This window comes from Cnephaeus nilssonii (genome assembly GCF_951640355.1).
Source record: "Cnephaeus nilssonii genome assembly, chromosome: 12".
NCBI classification, from domain to species: Eukaryota; Metazoa; Chordata; class Mammalia; order Chiroptera; family Vespertilionidae; genus Cnephaeus; species Cnephaeus nilssonii.
Window position 1 is genome coordinate 60,591,048 of NC_137083.1, and position 21,839 is coordinate 60,612,886.

Consider the following 21,839-nt stretch of genomic DNA (forward strand, 5'->3'; position numbering starts at 1 on the left):
TAATACCAGTTTTCTTTCTCACACAGGCATTTATTAATGTTTTTCAGAGTCGGAAGAGGCAGGCTATTTCACCGTCTGGAGTTTCTGGGCCTGGCTGACATAAGCCTAACCTGCCAGTTTACGGGAGATGATAGACAACACCCGGAACAGATGAGTAAGTAGATGCTGCTGTGCTTTGCTTTACAGTTTAAAAAAAAAAGTAAAATTTTTATAACTTTAAAAGTTTAAAATATTATGCATTTTAATTGGGTTCCTTAAATTTTGTTGTTGAATAATGATGGCAAGTATTATAATTCCAATAAGTAAATATTTCTATGTAATGGGATTCTGGAAGAAATCCCCTAATGATTAAAAAAATTAATGAAAACATTTCCATACATAATACTTCAGCTATCAAGAGACATAGTGAGAATTTAAATGAAAATTAAAAGCATTCTCCTTAGTGCTTTATTTTACTTTCCTATCTAATAAAAGGACAATATGCAAATTAACCATCACTCCATCACAAAAGATGGCGGCGCCCAGTCCTCTCAGCCCTGCCGGAGTCCCCCAGTCCCAGGGGGGCGGCTGTTGAGAGCAGGCAGCGTGAGCGGCCTGGCAGAATACTTGCTTCATTGCCGTGGCGGGAGGGCCTCCCGGCCAGGCCGGTGCGGACGGGAGGAGCAGCCCGGCAGGGCACCTGGCAGGCCTCACAGCCCTTGGAGGGTCAAGGATGGGATGAGTCATGGAGCCCCAAGTGCAGCTCCCAGTGCTGCCACACGATCGCCTTGCCAGTGCGTTCGGAGAGCGGGGTCTACGGCACAGCCCTCCTCTGAGTCTCATGCTGTTAAAGAGGCTGGAGGTCCAGGTGACGCAGTTCAGAAACCACGCATGCAGGGGAAAGCCCGTACTGCCCGCTGCCTCTCGGTCGCCTTTTGGGGAGGACCCTACCTTTTACAGCCGCCCAGCTTCTCTTCCCACCTGTGAGGGTCACATGCTCACCTGCCAGGAATGGGAGCTCTCGGGGAGCACCCAGCGTGTAGAGGGCCTCTCGCTCCTGCTTTCCCCTGCTGCTGTGTGCCCACGGGAGAGGCCAGCCTCTCGGGTGGCTCTGCCTGCCCATACTGAGTGATGAACAAGACATCAGCCCGGGGTCCTGCACAGCCTGTGGCTATGGCCCCCTGTGAACGACCAGCATGCCTAACATACTGGCCGAGGATGCTGGGAGATCAGGTGTCAAAAGGACCCACATGAAACGGTTTCGGTGAAGGAGCCAGCCTCCTGTCAGCAGGTGGCATGACAGAGCTTGGACGAGCCCTGGAAATGTACTGCGATAGGCTTGGGAAGTTACAGTCTAGAGCCAGTCTCCTGCCAGTCATTGCTCCTGAGGTGTAGCTGCCAACTCTCTTGATTTTGTTTGTCCTTTCCCTCGGCACATGCATGCATGCACAGCTGTGAGATAGATAGATATATATATGACACACACCCTACCTTTTCCCACATCCACAGCTTGGACACCTGCAGGGAATCACCAGGCGTTATTCCATAGGCTCTGGGTAGTTGGCATTTCCTACTGAATGGAGTTGAGGATGGAATTTATGATGTAACTAAGCCAATTACATGTGATGACAGTGGATGTTCTATCTGGCAGCCTGGCTGTCTTGGCAGTGGCATGGGCCAGGGGCAGAACGCTTGCATCATTGCCCTGGTGATGATGCAAGCGTTCTGTGCCCGGCCATAGAGGGCCTCTGGCCAGGGAGGGCAGTTGGGGGCCATGAGGCCAGCCGGGGAGGGCAGTTGGGGGGCCATGAGGCCAGCAGGGGAGGGCTGTTGGGGGCGATCAAGCCAGGGTGGGGGCAGTTGGGGGGCGAGCAGGCTGGCAGGCAGAGTGGTTAGGGGTGATCAGGCAGGCAGGCAGGTGAGTGGTTAGGAGCTAGCGGTCCCAGATTGCAAGAGGGATGTCCGACTGCCGGTTTAGGCCCGATCCCACAGGGATATCCCCCGGCAGTCGGATATCCCCTGAGGGGTTCCATATTGGAGAGGGTGCAGGCTGGGCTGAGGGACCCCACCCCCCATGCATGAATTTCGTGCACCAGGCCACTAGTTATATAATGAAATGCAAAATTATTGGTAAGGCAACTGTTCTGAATTCTTTAAATGCAGCTATCTCTCTATACAAAAATAATTTTTTAACACAGAATGTATTTTGGTTAACTTTAAATAAATACTGTGGTGGGTTTTTTTTAGTAGAAATGGAATTTTAATAGTTGTATTTGTAAATAATGATTCCCCCCCCCCCCCCCCCCCGCTAATGTAGATAAAATCACAGACTCTCTGATTTAGCTTTGTTTCTGAATCGGAGACACTAGGGAGGAAGAAGGGCATTCATTCTTCCTAATCAAAACATCTCTATGAAATCCAAAGAATTGAACCAGTTGTCTTGATATAAATTATTTCTCAGAATGGAAGTGATTATTACTCTTGTTATACCCATTGAAACTGTTTGGACAAAACTAGGAAACCATGAGGTTGTACCAGGGCCTTGTTTTGGAATGCTAAGTTTAAAAACAGTAAATACAGAAGATGTTTCCCCCATCAGGGCTATTTGATTTTGGCCTATATCTGTGCTGTCCAGTATGGCAGGCGCTGGCCACATGGAGCTGTTGACATTTGATATGTGGCTAGTCCCAAGTGAGGTGTGCTGTGCGTAAAATATGACATTTCAGAGACTTAGTCTATAGAGACTTAGTCCTTACTAATACTTTATTCATAATTTTTATATGAATCACATGTTAAAGTAATAATATTTTGGATATATGGGGTTAAGTAAAATATTAAAATTTTACTTTTTTATATGACTAGTAGAAAGTTTAAAATTACTTGAGGCTTAACATTATATTTCTAATGGACAGAACTGGTCTGTATCATCATGTATATAATCAACATTCTTAGTCCTTCATTACTCAGCATTCTGTAGGTCTTAAACCTTCTTGTCTGTGTATGGGTCAATTACTATAAATCTGTATTGTTTTAAGAATAAGATTCTTTGATTCATCATATATTTACTGAGTACCTACTATGTGCCAAACAGTATTTTATGCACTGGGATTCAGTAGTGAACAAAGTAAACAAAACTCTGCTTTTATGGAGTTGACATTCTATTGGAGAGACTAAAAAGTAAATAAGTGAAATATATAATCTATTAGAAGGCAATAAGTTCTTTGCAGAAAATATAAGAGAGAAGTTCAATTATAAATAGGGTACTCAGGGAAGGTCTCACTGAAAAGGTAATATTTGAGTAAAGACTTGAAGGTGAGAGAAAGAGCCGTATAGATATTTAGGGAAGAGTGTTCTAGGCAGAGGAAATAACAAATGCAAAGATCTTGAGGCAGGCTTGTGTCTGTCTTGTTGGAATTGTAGAAGGAGGCTTGTGATTGGTTGCAGTGAGTGATGGGTAGAGAAGAAGAAGAAGAAGAAAGGAAATGAGAGCTGTGGTTATTGTAAGGATTTTGGCTTTGTGTGAGATGAAAAGAAATTGGTGGGGTTTGAGAAGAGAAGTGAGATGGTTTTCTGTTGATGCTGCTGTGTTTCTAATACTCTGAGGTGAGGGTGGGAGATTGCAAGAATGCACTAGAGAGGCCCAGTTCAGGGCTGCTGCAGTGACCCAGTTGAGAGGTGGTGGTTCCTGAGACCATAACCAAAGGAAGTGATGGAATTCTAGTTATATGCTGTTGTGAAGTTACATATGGGATGAGAGAGAAAGAGTTGTGTCACTGTTGACTCAGCTTTTGGCCTGAACAACTGAAGAATAGAGTGCCTTTTATTGAATTGGGGAGGATTGTGGGAGCAATAGATTTGAAGTAGCACCAGGAGCTCAGTTTTGGGCACATTAAATTTGAGATGACTCTTCAGACATCTAAGTGGAAAGGTCAAGGAATTCAGTGAGGTAGGGGTCCAAGTCATTAGCATTTAAAACTCTGATGAGATTTGAGATCAACAATGGAGTGAGAGTAGATAGAAAAAAGGAGAGCCAGGGACCACTGCAACATTGGAGATTGGGAGATTCGACAAAGGTGACTGAGAAACGGACCAGAAGGTAAGAATTGGGATATTGTAGTCACTGAGGAGACCAAGTGTTTCAGGGAAGCAGGAATAATCAGCCTTGTCAAATGCTGCTGGTAGGTTAGGTAAGATGTGAGTTGAAAATTGATCATTGGATTTAGCAATGAGGAGGTTACTAGTGAGCTGGACAAGAGTGTTTCAGTGAATTGGTGGAGACAAAAGCCTGAGTAGAATAGATTCAAGGGAGAATTGAAGGAAATGAATAGAAGAGGGTGAATATACAGACTCTTTTCAGGAACTGTGGAGTCAAGAGGGGTCAAGGAAATTACTGGTTTTAGTTTTTTCAATGAGAGAAATTAACACATATTTTCTCAGTGGCATATATTAGAAAGATTTTAAGATCTTCTGAAATAACCCACCAGATTTGTGAGTTAAGACCTATGTGGGAAGGATTAGTGTTTCCCTCCTAAGAGGATTTTATAGAATTGTGTTTTGTAAAGTGTGTGTGTGTGTATGTCTGTGTGTGTAGGTTGGCATAGATTGTGTTAAAAGTTGCTTTTGTAATTGTTATGAAATTTGGCTTCATTTCTTCCTGCTCAGGGTCTGTATTCACATTCTAATAAAAACTTTAAGGAAGCAAATGTTAAATTAGTTCACCTCAACTGGAAGAGTTGAGAAGACTAGTGTTTGGGAGTAATTTATTTTCCTTACCTTAAAGGAGGTTGCCAGAAGCATTGGGAGAAATTGAGGCAGAGACATGCCCAAGGTCACAAGACAAAACATTGCCAGAATAACTGGGTCTTAGAGCTGCTTTACTAGCTATGTGGAACACTTAATCGCTGCATTTCAGTTCCCACCGGTATAAAATGAGGATAATATTTGTTTTACCTACTACATGAGGTTTTTATGAGGATCAAATGGGATAGTAGGTGAAAGAGCTTCATCAACTATAAAGCATTCTATACCTATTAAGTAATAGTGTTAAAAGCAAGTTAGGCTCAAGGTTTTTGTGACAGTTTTTGTAATAACTAGAGATAAATGGAATGTCACAAAATCGGGTTGAGAACAACTACAATACATAATACTAATAGAGTCTTCCAAGAATTTACCTTTTGTATATGTCAAGCTTTGTTAATAACGCCACGGAGTCAATCATATTTGGGTCATCATAGAGTTTTGTGGTTAAGAGCCATGGATGAGATCCAAACAATCAATCAGTTTATCCCCTAGGAGCCTCAAAATTACTGACCATCTGACTATTTTGGCACATTAATGTTAGTTTGCTGAAACTCTGTGGAATAGACGCTCTCTTAATGGAAAATATTCAAGTTATGATGATAAATTTTATGTCAAACTTGAGAGCATTTCTATATTTGATACTTGAAGTGAAATTATAGTCATACTTTATTTTCATAAGAGATTATGTTATGAGAAATTTGAGAAATTTAAAATGGGTAGCCAAGGTCACTCCCATTAAAGATGATGTGAAGACGATGAGTGATACAAAACGAGTATAAAACTGGACAAAATTGTCAAAAACAATCATTTCTGGGCACGGGGAAGGCAGAAAATAATTATGCTGGTGCTTGGGTAGAAGTGTGGCCTTCTCACCTGCGGCCTCTTCTGTTCCCCAAACCCTAACTCAGCTGGTAGGAACTGCAGTTTTGTCAGCTTATAGTTTTTACAGAAGTGAGGGACTTTGTAGTGGGGGCTGGGGTTGTGGGTGAAACCCCACAGCTTTGCTGGCTAAAACTGGCATACTCAGTTTACAATGGATCAGAAAAACCTCCAGCTTTGCTGTATCAGGTTTGCAGCCCTGTTTTGGGGCCACCAGGCAGAAATTGAAAGAGAGCCTGGAAATGAGAGAACTGCGGAAGCATTGTGATGAGCTCTCCACACATCTGTGGCAACTGCTCAGCGTTGAATATCCAGGGGGGACAATCACATAACAAGTGAAAGCCAAGGGAGGTCCCACAAAAGGTTGGGTGCACCCTAGCCAGTTTGGCTCAGTGGATAGAGCGTTGGCCTGTGGACTGAAGGGTCCTGGGTTCGATTCCAGTCAAGGGCGCGTACCTCTGTTGCAGGCTCCCGGCCCTGGTCATGGGCCTGGGTCCTGGGCAGGGGCATGCGGGAGGCAACCAATCGATGTGTCTCTCTCACATTGATGTTTCTCTCTGTCTTTCCCTCTCTCTCCCATTCTCTCTAAAAGTCAATGGAAAAAATATCCTTGGGTGAGGATAAAAAAAAAAAAAGCTTGGGTGCAACTTTCAAAAAACCCACAAACAACTCCATCAGTGAAGTGGGGAACCCTTACAATTACAAAGTTTTGGGCACAACCCCTGCTCGCATCTCTGGCTGACCATGAACCTAGGCAGACAGAGGTAACATCTAGGGAACTGGGTCAGAAACTATAAATCTGAATTTTAAGAACTCAGCAAAGTCATCAGGGACTACATGTCATGAAAGAGACAGATTCTATAAGTTCAAACAAATGACTAAAAGGAACATCAATCCTTAGAATATTGAGGTTTATCAACTGATGAGTGGATGAATGAAATGTGGTATATCCATGTAATGGAATACTATTTGGCAATAAAAAGGAATGAAGTGCTGATACGTGCTACCATGTGGATGGACTTTGAAAACATGCTCAGTAAAAGAAGACCATCACAAAAGTCTGATTATATGATTTCATTGATATGAAATGTCAAGAATAGATATTCATTCATATTAACATCAAAAAGACCAGTATAGTTAGGAATTAATTTAACAAGAGAACTATAAGTCCTCCACACTGAAAACTACAACATTTTTCTGAGAGAAATTAAAGTATATCTAAATAAGGGGGAATATGTACTGCGTTTATTGGTTGAAAGACTCAATATTGTTAATGCAGCAGCTTTCCCCAAATTGACCTATAGATTCAACAAAGTCATTGTCAAAATTTGAGAAAGAATTTTTGTGGAAGAATATTTATACAATTGGCAAACAGATTTTAAAAATTGGGTGGAAATGCAGAATATCTAGAATAGTTAAAATAACTTTGAAAAAGAAGAATGAAGTTAGAGGACTTAAACTACCTGATTTCAAAACTTACCATAAAGCTACAGTAATAAAAACAGCATGGGCCGAAACCGGTTTGGCTCAGTGGATAGAGCGTCGGTCTGCGGACTGAAAGGTCCCAGGTTCGATTCCGGTCAAGGGCATGTACATTGGTTGCGGGCACATCCCCGGTGGGGGGTGTGCAGGAGGCAGCTGGTCGATGTATCTCTCTCATCGATGTTTCTAGCTCTCTATCCCTCTCCCTTTCTCTCTGTGAAAAATCAATAAAATATATTTTTAAAAAACACACAAAAAACAGCATGGTATCTTGCATGTGGATAGACATCCAGATCCATGGAACAGAATATCCAGAAATAGGTATGTAAGGGGTCATTCACTAAAGTAATTCAATAGGGACAGCACTGTGTTTGCAACAAACAGGGCTGCCAACAGTGAAAATCCATGTGAAGTAAAATGGACCTCTGCTTTGACCTTATAGCACACACACAAATGAACTTAAAATGGGTCATAGACCAAAGTGTGAAGAAAACATAGCAGGAAGTTTTTGTCTCTGTGGCTAGGCAAAGATTTAGTAATAGGATGTAAAAAGTGTGAAGTATCAAAGAAAAAATATGATAAATTGGACTTAATCAAAATTAAAGGTTTGGTTTTCAAAAGACACGACCTGTTAAGAAAGTGAAAAGTCGCCCTGGCTGGTGTGGATCAGTTGAGTTTCGCCTGTGAACAGAAACAGGATCCCTAGTCAGGGTGCATACAGTAGGCAACTGGTCGATGCTTTTCTCTCTCTCCCTTTCCCTTCCTCCCTCTCAAAAATGAGTGTTTTTTTAAAAAGTGAAAAGTCAAGCCAGGTACTAGGAGATAATATTTATAAAATATATGTTTGATAAAGGATTTTTATCTAGAAAAACTCAATCATAAGAGAGCCAACCCCATTTAAATATGTGCAAAAGATTTGGATAGACATTTTGCTGAAGAAGGTACATGAATGGTAGATAAACACAGGAAGAGTTTCAACATGTCATTTGGGAAATGCAAAGTAAAGCCAATAATAAGATATTACTTTACTAGTACACTCACTCTAATGGATATAATTAAAAAGACTATAATCCATATGTTTGTTGGCAAGAATGTGGAAACACCAGAATCCTCACACATTGCTGGTAGGAATATAATTATGATGTAGCCATGTTGGAAAAACAGTTTTGCAGTTTATTTAAAAGTTCAACATATATTTAAGCAATTCCATTCCTAGATATGCTGTAAAAAAAGGTAACAGAATATGCCCAGAAAAAGAATTGTATACAGTGTTCATAGCTGCTTTTTTTGTGACTAGAGTCCCGGTGCATGAAATTCATGCACAGGTAGGGTCCCTAGGCCTGGCTGGCGATCAGGTCTTATCGGGGCCTTCTGGCTGCCGGCCAGGGCCTTCCTTCCTTGCTGCTGGCTGGGGCCTACCTTCCCCAGCTGCCGGCCACCTGCTGGGGCATTCCTTCATTTCACGCCACCCCCTGGTGGTCAGGATACATCATAGAGAGCGATCTCCTGATCTCCCGGTCAAACTCCCGAGGGGACACTTTGCATATTAGCCATATATATATATATATATATATATATATATATATATATATATATATATATGTCAGCAATGAAAAGGCGTGGACTATTGATAGACACACACGCACACGCACATGCACACACACAACAACATGGGTAAATCTCAAAATAATTATGCTGCATGAAAAACCCAGGACCTCCCCCGCCTCCCCCCGAAGGACCATGCTGTCTGATTCTATTTAGGTGAGATTCTAGAAAATGGAAATGCAAACTAATGAATAGTGTGACAGAGAGCAGATCAGTGGTTGATGGCTTGGGAGGTGAGGAAGAAGTATTCCAAGGAGGGCACATGAAACACTGGGGAATGTTGTATATATTCATTTTCTTGGTTATGCATGATAGTTTCATGGGTATATACACATGTCTAATTGTATATTTTAAATATGTGCAATTTATTGTAAAACAATTACACTTTATTGAGGTTATTTTAAAGATTGTGCCCATTCAAAAACCAGCAAACAAAAAAGTTCACAGCAGCATTATTCACACTTGATAAAAACTAGAAGCAATCCAACTCCATTAACCGGTGAATGAGTAAAACACACATTGGAATAATATTCAGCCATGAAAAAGAATGAAGTCCTAATTCATCCTACTCATACATATGACAACATGGGTGAACCTCAAAAACATTATACCATATAAAAGAAGCAGAAACAAAAGACTGTATATTGCATGATACTGTTTTATATGAAACTAGAGGCCCAGCGCACAAAATCGTGCGTGGGTAGGGTCCCTAGGCCTAGCCTGCAGTCAGGGCCGTCTTCTGCCTGTTCGCCAGTTCCTAGTCCCGCCCCCACCACCAATCGATCGGAGTCTGCGGGCCGGGGGGAGGGACCAAGAGGTCTGCCTTCCGCCCACTCACCAGTCCCCAGTCCCACCCCGCCGCACCACCCACCCCGGTTCCCCATTCGCCATCCAGAGATCAGAGCCTGCAGGCTGGGGGGGGGAGGGTCCGAGAGGTGGTCAGTGCACCTCATAGCTACTGGTCGAGTGGTCGTTATGGTTGTTATGGTCACTGGGCTTTTATTATATAGGATTTTAGAAAAGGCAAAACCACAGATCCCGTCAGTGGTGCCTGGGGCCAGAGGTGGGAGCAGAGATTGGCTGTAAATAGGTACCAGGAAATTGTTGAGGTGATAGAAGTGTTCTTGGTAATAGTTGTGCAGTTGTATAATTTTACTAAAAGTCACCTAAATAGTTGCCTTTCATGGCATATAAATTATATCTCAATAAAGCTGTTAAAAATGGGTGGCCACTAAAAAATTTAAATTATCTTTAACATACCATAACTTGCTGAACATAACTGCTTTGGAATACTTTGATGAGACCTGTTGAATTAATGTTCTATGTTAAATGCTCTTTGGATTTTTTTAAATGTTAAATTTATTGGGGTGACATTGGTTAATAAAATTATATAGGTTTCAAGTGTACAATTCTATAATATATCATCTGTATATTGTATTGTGTGATCACCACCCTAAGTCACATCTCCTTCTGTCACCGTATGTTTGACCCCCTTTACCCTTCACTACCTTCCCTCCACCCTACTTCCCTCTGGCAACCACCATACTGTTGTCTGTATCTATGAGATTTTGTTTGTCTTGTTTGCTCATTTGTTGCTTTCAGTTTTATACCCCATACTAGTAGTAAAGCGGAAATATTTATTAGTCATCTTTCCCAGAATTTTGTATCTCCCTGCACATGAATATTGGTTTAGAATGATGGTTTATGTTTAATAACTATTAACACTCCCTTCTGGAAGAAATGGTAGTTTCTTATATTAATATTCTGTCCGTGTAAAGTAGTTCAGATGCGTGGTGGTGTAGGTTGCCTTCACCTTTCAGTTCTTCAGGGAGGAAATTGATGAGAGCTTAACACCTTTGTATCTTTTAGGTACAAAAAAAGACACATCCTTCTAGGCCTGGGGCGTCCACTCACCTGTCCCCAACCCCATATATGTGAAGGCATCAGGGAATCTGGGCATAGAGTGCAACCAAGAGAAAGTAACCCTCCTGGGGCACTTTCCAACTGGCTCTGTCCGTGTTCCACACTCGGCTAGGAGTCCGGCTCCCTGGGGTGGGTGACTCGGTGCCTTTGCTCCTGTGTGCCCTCATATATAAAATAGGAGATTGAATTTTAACATCTATAGGTAAAAACAAGTATCTTCAGGTAGAAAATTACTTAATTTTAATGAAAAAACAACAACAACCTAGAACATTTTGCTCATGATTCTACCCAAGTTCATGCAAATACATACAAAAATTTATTTCAGTAACCAATTTCTTGACTGAAATTCATCAAGCCATTTTCCCAAATAAGGTACCAGCTATTTAACCAAATTCTACTTTTTCTTCTTCCCCCTTTCCCCAGTGCAAATTCTTTATTCAACAAAGACTTATGGAACACTCATATTTGTCAGTCATTCTGAAGAGAAGACATACATACCTGCAAGAATAAATGAAGCATGGGCTATGACACAGCATGACATATGCTTGGGGATAAATGAAGGCGACAATTTACTATTTTCGAAATTCTAATTATTTCTGCCTTGTATTTTTTGAAAGAAGTACTTCAGTAACAAGTGATCCATGGTGCACAAAATAATATCCTGTTTTTTTGTAATTTTTGAGAGTATTGAAAAATAATTTGGACAATAACTCCTCTTATGAAAAGTTTTGCCCACTATTCACTTTCCTGTTTTGTTTTTAATGATCATGAATATATAAACCAAAATTACTGCCTAAACTGTTGCTTTGAAACTGTATCAAAACAATAGGAGTTAAAATAGGTTCTGCCTACTGCTTCAGACTTATCCTTTAGTGATACGGGGTCAGATCCTGCTTTAAATGTGTTCTTGGTTGAGCTACCCTAAGGGAGTAAGTTGCTGAAGACAAGGAAGTACCTACCCGCTCCAGTGCTGTGAAACTCAGGAATAACTTGGGCTTGAGTGCCAGTGACAGGCAGTTTCCTTTTGTGCCACAAGAGGGAGTGCCTATGTTGTTGCTAACCTGAACTGAGGTCTGAATTTCCTTCTAAAATGCGCCTGAAAAGTTAGGATCTAGTGGGTTGCTGGGAAAATGTGAAAGAAAAAGGTTTTTTTTTTGACAGTATCAAGGGAAAGAGGCACTTGAAACATAAAAGAATGAAAAGGAAGAGCTTGTGACTAAGATTCCTTTAAGATAGGAAAGCTTTTGCTGAATATAGATCACTGCAGATTTTATTCCAGGTAAAACAACCTTGTTTTTGTTATTTGAGAATTTTCACTTTTTAATTTTGTTTTTCCCCTTCTTTACAACTGTCTATAAATCTTTTATATCAAACAATTACAGAACACAAAATTTAATTGTTGTTTTTTAATTCTCACCTAAGAATATGTTTATTGATTTGAGAAAGAGAGAAAGAGAGAGAGAAACATCAATTGGTTGTCTCTCATAGGTGCCTGACTAGGGTTCAAACCCACAACCCGAAACCTAGGTATGTCCCCTGACGGGGAATTGAACCCACAACCTTTGATGTACAGGATGGCACTCAAGTCAACTGAGCCACCTGGCCAGGGCCAAAGTTTAGTTTCTTAGTACTAGTCCTGAATGATTAATATTGGTTAAAGAAAAATTGGATTGTTTGTGCTCTTGATGCCTTGGATCTGTACAAAACCTTTTTACCTTAAATTAGTTAAGTTAGGAAACTTCCCTACACTTACTTTTCTTTGTTTCAGCTTCTGAATTCTTTTATCTGATGTTTTATTGTCATGCACTGCTCAGAAGGTTGGGTGGGAACATGGAAAGACATTGTTTCTGTCGAGTAGGGACATGGAAATAATTTTAATATACTTTGAAATTTGAGATGATGATCAGAGCTAAACAGAGTGAAGTTGGCACTTGTGGAATTATTCTAATTTAGGGAAATAGTTTTAAGTCAGCTTTGTGAATGATTCATGTCAATGTGTTGTTTTATTTAAGTTATCTAGGACATCATTTTATTTTGCTAGCATTTCTATACAAAAACACATTGTGTTTTACATAATTAAAATTACACTTTAGCATCTTTTTGTGTTGGAAAATGTTGGAATTTAAAAAGAACAATCCTAGGCATCTTTGTTTACTCAGAATCCTACTTTTAGAAATTTTCTTTGAGGCTTGTTACTGTTCACAATCAGATTGCCTTAATTCAAATTATGGCACCACTATGTTTGAAACTGGACAAAAGCAAAGTTATCTGTGTAGTATTACTTTTGTTGGTTTGAAATCTGATAATTTCTTAAGCAGAAGAAAGAGAACTGGAATTGCTATAGAAATTACACAGGATTGTATCTGTGTAGTAGCCAATTTAAAATTATTGTTGCTGGTACGCTGTAAGGAGTTACCAGCTTGTAAATACTTTTGAGATCACAACATTAAAAAAAAGAAAGAATATAAAAGAGAAAGGAACTCTGTAGGTCTATTTTCTTTTTTTTTACTTCTACCACGAAATTTATTCTTATATCAAAATGTGGAGACATCCACGATAATTCATCCACATGAATGCCGCCCATGCTGTTTTGTTTGTTTGTTTTTTTGGTGGTAAAAAGAAGGTAGAGAGTAGATGATATAGGGGCAAGCTGTTCCTTTTCTTTAAAGTTATTTTTTAAAATTATGTAATACTCCAGGCATGTGAAGAAAGCATAAGGAAGATTATGGAATTAAAATGTTACGTGGTTATTAAAACATCACGTGTATTCTTCCACAAGCCTGTCCCCCTTTCTACTGTACAGAGGTAACTATCCTGTGTTTGGTGTCTTTACACTTTTACTAAGTACATACAGATGTATTCCTAAACATAAATAGAACAGCAATACATTTTTTTTACCTTCTTAAATTTCTAAGTGTACAGTACATTACTGTTAATTATAAGCACAGGGTTGTACAGCAGATCTAGAACTCTTTCGTCTTGCATGATTGAAACTATACACTCATTCCCCCTGACAGCCATCATTCTACTTTGAGCTTCTATGAGTTTGACTACTGTAGCTACCTCATGTAAATAGAAATCATGCAGTATTTGTTCTTCTGTGATAGGCTTATTTCACTTAGCATAATGTCCTCAAGGTCTATTCAGATTGTCGAATATAACAGGATTCCCTTCTTTTTAAAGGCTGATTAATATTCATTGTATTCATATGCCACATTTTCTTTATCCATTCACTTGTGGATAGACATCTTAGGTTGTTTCCACTTCTTGGCTAATACGAATAATGCTGCAATGAACAGGGGGTGCAGATATCTCTGAGACACTGCTTTCAATTCTTTTGGATTGAATATACCCAAAAGTATAATTGCTGGATTATAATAGTTCTATTTTTAATATTTTAAGGAACATCCATATTGATTCCCCTAGTAGCTGAACTATTTTACATTTCCTTTAACAATGCATAAGGGTTCTGTTTTCTTCACATCCTTGCCAACACTTGTTATTTGTTTATTCATTTATTTTGGATAATAGCCATTCTAACAGGTGAGATGATATCTCATTGTGGTTTTGATTTGTATGTTCCTGATGATTCTGAGCATCTTTTTATATACTTTTGACCCTATGTATATTTTGGTCTATTCAAGTCCTTTGCCCATTTTTAAATTGGATTTTCTTTTCAGTCTGTGTTGGTTGTTTCCTTTGCCATGCAAATATTTTTAGTTTTATGTAGTCCCTCTTGTTTAGTTTTTTTTTAAATGTCTCATAATTAGTTTTTTAAAATTTATTGTCTAAAGTTTTGCATATGTCTCCTTTTTCTCAGCCATTCCCACCCGGGCAAGCCCTCACTGCCCCAATGTCTATATCCGTTGGTTATGCTAATATGCATGCATACAAATCCTGTGGTTGTTCCCTAACTCTCCCCCTCCCCTACCATTTGTCTCTGGATCTGTTCTTTTTCATCAAATTATGTTCATCATTATATCCCACATACGAGTGAGATCATGTGATATTTATCTTTCTCCGACTGGCTTATTTCGCTTAGCATAATGCTGTCCAGATCCATCCATGCTAATGCAAATGGTAAAAGTTCCTTCTTTTTTATAGTGGCGTAGTATTCCATCGTGTAGATGTACCACAGTTTTTTAATCCAGTCATCTGCTGATGGACACTTAGGTTGTTTCCATATCTGCTATGAACATAGGGGTGCATATATCCTTTCTGATTGTGTTTCAAGCTATATTACCAAGCCACAGTTCTCAAAACTGCCTGATACTGGCACAAGAACAGACATATAGACCAGTGGAACAGAACAGAGAACCCAGAAATTGACCCAAGCCATTATGCTCAATTAATACTTGACAAAGGAGGCAAGACCATACAATGGAGTCAAGACAGTCTCTTCAATAAATGGTGGTGGGAAATTTGGTCAGATACATGCAAAAAATGAAACTAGATCACCAACTTACACCATACACAAAAACAAACTCAAAATGGCTAAAGGACTTAAATGTAAAATGGGAAACCATAAAAATCCTACAAGACTCCATAGGCAGCAAAATAGCAGACATATGTTATAGCAAAATCTTTACAGACACAGCTCCTAGGGCAATGGAGAGTAAAGAGAAAATAAACAAATGGGACTACATCAAAATAAAAAGCTTCTACACATCAAAAGAAACCATTAACAAAACAACAAGAAAGCCCAATGCATGGGAGAACATATTTGCCAATGATATTTCAGATAAGGGTTTAATCTCCAAAGTTTACAGAGAACTCATACAACTTAACAAAAGGAAGATAAATGATCCAATCAAAAAAAATGGGCAAAGGACCTAAATACACTTTTCGAAAGAGGACATACAGAAGGCTGAGACATATGAAAACATGCTCAAAGTCACTAATCATCTGAGAGATGCAAATCAAAACAACAATGAGATACGATCTCACACTTGTCAGAATGGCTATCATCAACAAATCAACAAAGGACAAGTGCTGGCAAGGATGTGGAGAAAAGGAACCCTCGTGCACTGCTGGTGGGAATGCAGACTGGTGCAGCCACTGTGGAATACAGTATGGAGTTACCTCAAAAAATAGTTTCGTTTTTGTTGCAAAATCAATCCCATAAAACTTTCCCCCTATGTTTTATGCTTGGAGTCTTAGAGTTTCAATGTTAGAAGAAGAGCTTTAATAATACTTGAAGTATTTACTAGAATTCATCAGTGAAGTCATTGATTCTGGGCTTTTCTTTGTTGGGAAGTTTTACTGATTCATCCTACTTACTAGTTGTAGATATGTTCACATTTTCTGTTCATGATTCTGTCTTGGTTTGTTGTATGTTTGTAGGAATTTGTCTTTTTCTTCTAGGTTACCCAATTTGTTGGTATGTAGTTGTTTATTATCTTTTTTATTTCTGTGGCATTAGTTATATCTGCTCTTTCATTTCTGATTTTATTGAGTCCTCTCTTTTTTACATATTCATTGTCAAAGTTTGTCAATTTTGTTGATTTTTAAAAAAAAAACTCTTAGTTTTGTTGATTCTTTTCTATTCTTTCTACTCTCTTATTTCATTTATTTCTGCTCTGATGTTTATTATTCCCTTCCTTTTGCTAACTTTAGGCTTAGTTTATTCTCCCTTTTCTAGTTCTTTGCATAAAGTTAGCTTGTTTATTTGGGTTCTTTCTTTTTTTTAATTGTAGGTGTTTGCTACTATAAACTTCCCTCTCAGTATTGCTTTTGTTGCATCCCATAAATTTTGGTATGTTGTGTTTTGTTTTCATTTCTCCCAAACTATTTTCTGATTTCCCTTTTGATTGCATCTGTGACCTATTGGTAGTTCAAGAGTGTGTTGTTTATTTCCCAAATCAGTGTTTCTTCTGCTACTCATTTCCAGTTTCATTCCATTGTGGTTGGGAAAGATACTTGGTATGATTTTAATCTTAAATTTGTGCAGTATATGTTTTCAAACAAAATATAAATACTTGTTGAAAGTTTATAAGTTCTGGAACTTTTGAGTTAAATAAGATAAATCCCAAGATTTCTTTTTTTATTAAAATTCAAGGCAATTAAACATAGATATACTATACGTGTATTCTGTGAAGACAATGTTTTCTATATGGAGCAGCACTTCAAAGGCAACATGGCTTATGTGGTACCTGACTGAGCAGATTCTTTAAAATAGTCAATATCTGTACCCCTACTTTTTCTCTGATTTACCTTTTTTTATGGTAAATAATAATAATAATAATACACAAAGCCTGTCGGGTATGAAGGGAAGTCTGCATGGCTCTCTCACATCTGCTTGGATTCTGGCAGTGGTATTTGCTAAGTGAAGAATGAAGGCTGGCTTGTCATGTGCTTTCACAGAACACCCAGGGCCCCAGGCCAAACCATTCAGCCTTTGTCTTCTTTCTTGCATAAGACTGCCTATTTTTCACTTCAGATGGAAGTGTTAGGCACTTCAGAGATGTTTGTTTTGTCACATGCATGCCATCTGTGGTCTCTTGGCATCTTAGACAGGTTCCCAAATTGACCAAAGTGTCTGTTGGTCAGCGTCCAGAACGGTCAGGATCCTAGCCTGTGTTTGTGGTGTAACCAGCGCAGCAACACACACTTGAAGTCCCCTACGTGGTGCTGTGGGCTCGGTTTTTAAAAGTTTAAATAAACCCTTTATTTAAAATAGTTTTCGATTTGAAGAAAAGTTTCAAAGGTAGTAGAGAGTTCCCATATGTTCCTCACCCAGTTACTCCAATCGCTGACTTGCATTGTTACATTTGTCAAAATTAAGGAACAAACGTTGGTACATTACTGTGAACTAAAATCGACACTTTATGCAGATTTCACTAATTTTTTTCTTAATGTCCTTTTTCTGTTCCAGGGTCTACCTGGCATATCACATAACATTTTGTCATCATGTTGCCTTAATTTCCTCTGGCCTGTGACAGTTTCTCAGACTTGCCTTGTTTTTGATGACCTTGCCAGTGTTGAGGAATGCTGGTAGAATGCCCCTCAGTTTGGAGTTTTCTTACGTTTTTCTGATTATTAGACTGGGGTTTTTGAGAGGAAGGCCACAGAGGTGAAGTGACATTCTCATCCCACTGTGTGAAGGGAACTTGAAATTGACATGACTTACCTCTGATGATGTGACCTTGGATACCTGGCCAAGGGAGCGTTTGCCAGGTTTCTCCACTGTCAATTTATCCCTACACCCTTTCCATACTCTACTCTTTGGAAGTAAGTCAGTGAGCAGAGTGTAGACTCAATTTAAGAGTTTTTTAGAATATATTTTTAAAATTGATTTCAGAGAGGAAGGGAGAGAGAGATAGAAACATCAATGATGAGATAGAGTAATTGATGAAGGCTGCCTCCTGCATGCCCCACACTGGGGGGGTCTAACCCACAACCTGGGCATGTGCCCAGACTGGGAATCAAGCTGTGACCTCCTGGTTCATAGGTCGATGCTCAACCACTGAGCCACGCCTATCAGGCATCAATTAAAGAATTTTGTTCATTGTTTACTCTATCTGTACCCTGTTGTATTTGAACCATGGCTATAATTTATTTTTTACTCTATATAGATTTTGTGTTTAAAGCCTTAGGAATTGATAAAAATTGCCTAGGCCCCAAGAAGGATTTGACGTAGTTAGCTGTGTTGAATCTTTCCTCCAGTCCTTATATATTTGGTTTATTGGCTTTACTTTAGGGTCTCCATACCCTGCACATTGCATCCTTGTGCCTCTGGTCCACTCCGTCCTGCTCAGGTGGCTGCAGCTGATGCATTATTCTTCTAGCATAAGGGAGCCTCATCTTTCTTTTACTGTTGGGGAAGGAAGTTTAGCCTAAGAACATTCTATCCATACTGAAGCTTATCTAATCAATATACCAAAATAGGTTTATTCTAATGCATTTGACAGAAGTTTTTCTCTGTGTGTAATGGCCTTAAAGATTTATGAGTTCTTTAATGCTTTCTGACACATATTCTGACATCATAGCAGGTGGTTTAGCCCTCCACACACCTCTGCTACCTATAAAGTAGCCGAACCTTAGAAGTTCAGGTTACAGGTTGCTCGTTGTTTTTGTGTTTTTCATGAGGTGAAATTCTCAATGAATTTGATTATTTTTGGCTGATTACTCTTTTGTGCTCAACTCAAATGACTTAATTTGCATTTTCACTTCAGGTCCATTTCTAAATAAGAATGAAAGAATAAATTACTGTTTTAGCATATAATAGAATGTTCTTGAAATTATAAATATAATGTTGAATCATCATATTATGTGCTCTAAGGTAACTTACTGTTTCAAAAAAAACCTTGTAATAAAGTTTATGATGCCAAAAATGACCAATTTTGCAAATGCACATTTCCAGACATTTAATTTCATCCGTAGTTGCCAACATTTCGTTAAGGTGGACCAGTTAAGGTCTATTTCCAAAATATTAGAACATCATGTTTCTTCTCATTATTGTGAACTTACTTAAGAAATTATTTTGTGTGTGACAGAGTATTTTGTCTTTGTCAGTGTTAGTCTAGTACTGGGGGAAAGGTAAAAAAAAAATACATTCGGAGGGCTCACTTCATGGTATGACAACTCAAAAACAGAAGAGTGCTTTTAATCAGCCACAGGGGAAATCCTTCTCCTGGCCCCTCAATTCTGCTTTCAGTCACTCAACAGATTCTTAAGCTCAGGGGAGGGGGGATTCCCACATGTGCTAAAAGAAGCCTCCTTTAAAGTTTTCATGTATGTGAAGAATGTAGCGCAGTGTTCGTGCTGCACACGTCTGATAACTCAGTTGTGAGGGCTGTTCAGTGTCCTGTTAGTTTTGACATTACTCATTCTTTTTTCTAAGTGTGGGTGTGCAAGATTGGGAAAGGCCGAGCATGGTGAAACGAAATATAAAAAGTCAGTTTGTTCTCAGGTAGGCTAAAGGCCTATTAAGCATCAGCCCTGTGGCTATGTCCTGGCTCATTTTTCTGCAGTGAGCCAAGAAAACTACCCGGTTTCGGAGGCAGGAGGCCTGTACCTGCCCTTTCCGCATCAGGCTGCCCTCCCGGGACCTGCAGGCTCCCGTGCTGCGCGCAGTCAGGCATGTTTCCACTGCTCAGACCTGGCAGGGGTGCTTCCCCGCAGCCACTGTTCAGTCACTTTCTTGAAGTGATCTTTAAAAAGATGATAAATGCTGAGCCATGTGGGGAGAAATATACTGGGATGAAGAGCCATGGCCTATCGTGTGGAATTAGAATAATCCGAGAAAATCCGTCAAAAACCATCCGTGTGGACCACCTGTGCTGTGCCTGGACCTTCCTGAGCTTCTGGGAGAGGATCCATGGCTTCTGTGGGGACAAGGTTCCACGTACACGCCTGTTTGCTCAGTCTCCCTGCACCCCCAGAGAAACCCCAGCAGCAAACCCCTGCCACCCATTCACTGTACCACTCTGCAAGCACACTTGCAAAATTTAGCATCAAATGCAAGTCTTCTTAAGTGACAGGAAGGCTGGTAACCGGTAGAGAGAAAGCAAAGTCCCTGGGTGTCTGCCTGGTCTCCTCCCAGCATGGTGCCAGGCTTCAGTGGGGGTGTTCCTTAGGAGCATGCTCCAGAGATAGGACCGATGGCGGGAAATGGGCAGGAGCCGAGGCTGTGTTTCCCTTCAGGCATTGAGAAGTCCTCCAACCCCCATCCAAAGCCAACAAACAAACAGAAAATAGTCTCTCTTGAATTTGCCTGGTTCTCTCAGGCCTTTACATCTAAAAGAGGACTTAATGTATTTTCATGAAAAACTGAATTTTTATGTTCTTATGCCAGGAAGATTCAGCGTTGTAAGGATGCTTTAAAATTGTTATCCTGCTTTTATTTCCCCCCTTTGAATTTTGTTTCTTCTCTAAAACCCTCTGTACTTTTCCTCTGGTTGTAAAATTTCCAGAAATTTTACATTTAAACCACTGCCTGTTTGCCTGTCTGTGCTTTTCAGTGGACTCGAGCCAGTCCTCACGCCCCTGCTCTGTGCTGGTTTGCAGGAGAGGCCACGTGGGCTGCCTCATGGCTTCCAGTCCAGCCCTGTCCTGAGGGAGGCTGTCTGCAGAACCAGACTGCATCGCAGGGATGTCTTCTAGGCTGCATAGGGATGATCTGTTTTAGTACTTTTTTTTTTCCAGCTTTGTCTCTAACACTGTGATCCAGAAATCACAATCTTAATATCAAGCTATCTTATCTGTTTTTGACTTATTCCAAACTCAGAGCATCTAGAAGTGGGGTTGATTCCTGCCCTAACTTAACATTAATTCTTTAAACAAACATTTATTACATGCTCATTTTGAAAAAAATGTGTTTTTATGGACTTTAGAGAGAGAAGGGAGAAAGAGAGAGACATTGATGTGAGAAAGACATTGATTGGTTGCCTCCTGTATGCACCTCAATGAGGGTGGACTTCACAACCAGGGTATGTGCCCTGGCTGGGAATCAAACCCACAACCTTTTGTTGTAGGGGACAATGCTTCAGACAACTGAGCCACCCAGCCAGGACTATTACGTGCTCATTTTGAACCAGGTTCTGTGATGAGACGGGGGTACAGAAATAAGAAGGCCGGTGCTGTCTTCAGTAAGCTTCCAGTCTCCTGAGATGCAGGGCGTGCAGTGGGGGTGCAGCTTGGATCGGGAAGCCGCTGGGAGGGCCTGCAGCCCTGACACTCAAGGCCAATAGTTCCGGAGGAACTGACAACGGACCAACTTGAGGTTAGGGTTTGTTAAAGAAAATTTCTCAAACAGTTTAGTTATGAGTATGTGTCAACGTTTTATTACAGTTTTTGCAGTGCAAGGAAGAGGCCCCTGGTAGATTCACTCTTGGTAGGGACATACTGTAGGAGAAAAGAAGGACTAAATCATCATTAAAAGTCCTTAGACTCTTAACTTAGAGTTGACAGTCAGCTGGGTGGATGGTAATGAGTTCTCTAGAACAAGTCTTAATCTTCTTAAAGTTCATTAGAAAACTGCATTAGAAACACACACACAAAACATTTCATCCGGAATGCTGTTGTGTCTTCCCACTAGGGTATCATGGATTAGAGAGCAGGCAACTTGCTTCTCTGTTCTAGACCAGGATCGGGACAGTTTTTCTCTTACAGGTTCAAGGTCACTGTAGAGTGCAGTAAAGTTTCTAGGGGTCTGTGCGGGAAGGTCTTTG

General features: G+C 40.1%; 1 long non-coding RNA gene across 3 annotated transcripts in view; it reads left to right on the plus strand.

The window, feature by feature from the left end:
* The window catches only part of LOC307108168, a 185,377-nt gene that overhangs the window by 47,931 nt on the left and 115,607 nt on the right, over positions 1–21,839 (plus strand). For 2 of the 3 annotated variants that reach the window (XR_013814285.1, XR_013814287.1), the window contains exon 4: positions 48–154. This is a non-coding gene — a long non-coding RNA (uncharacterized lncRNA). Of the gene's footprint in view, positions 1–26; positions 155–21,839 lie in introns of all 3 variants that reach the window. The other variant, XR_013814286.1, reaches the window with a different exon arrangement.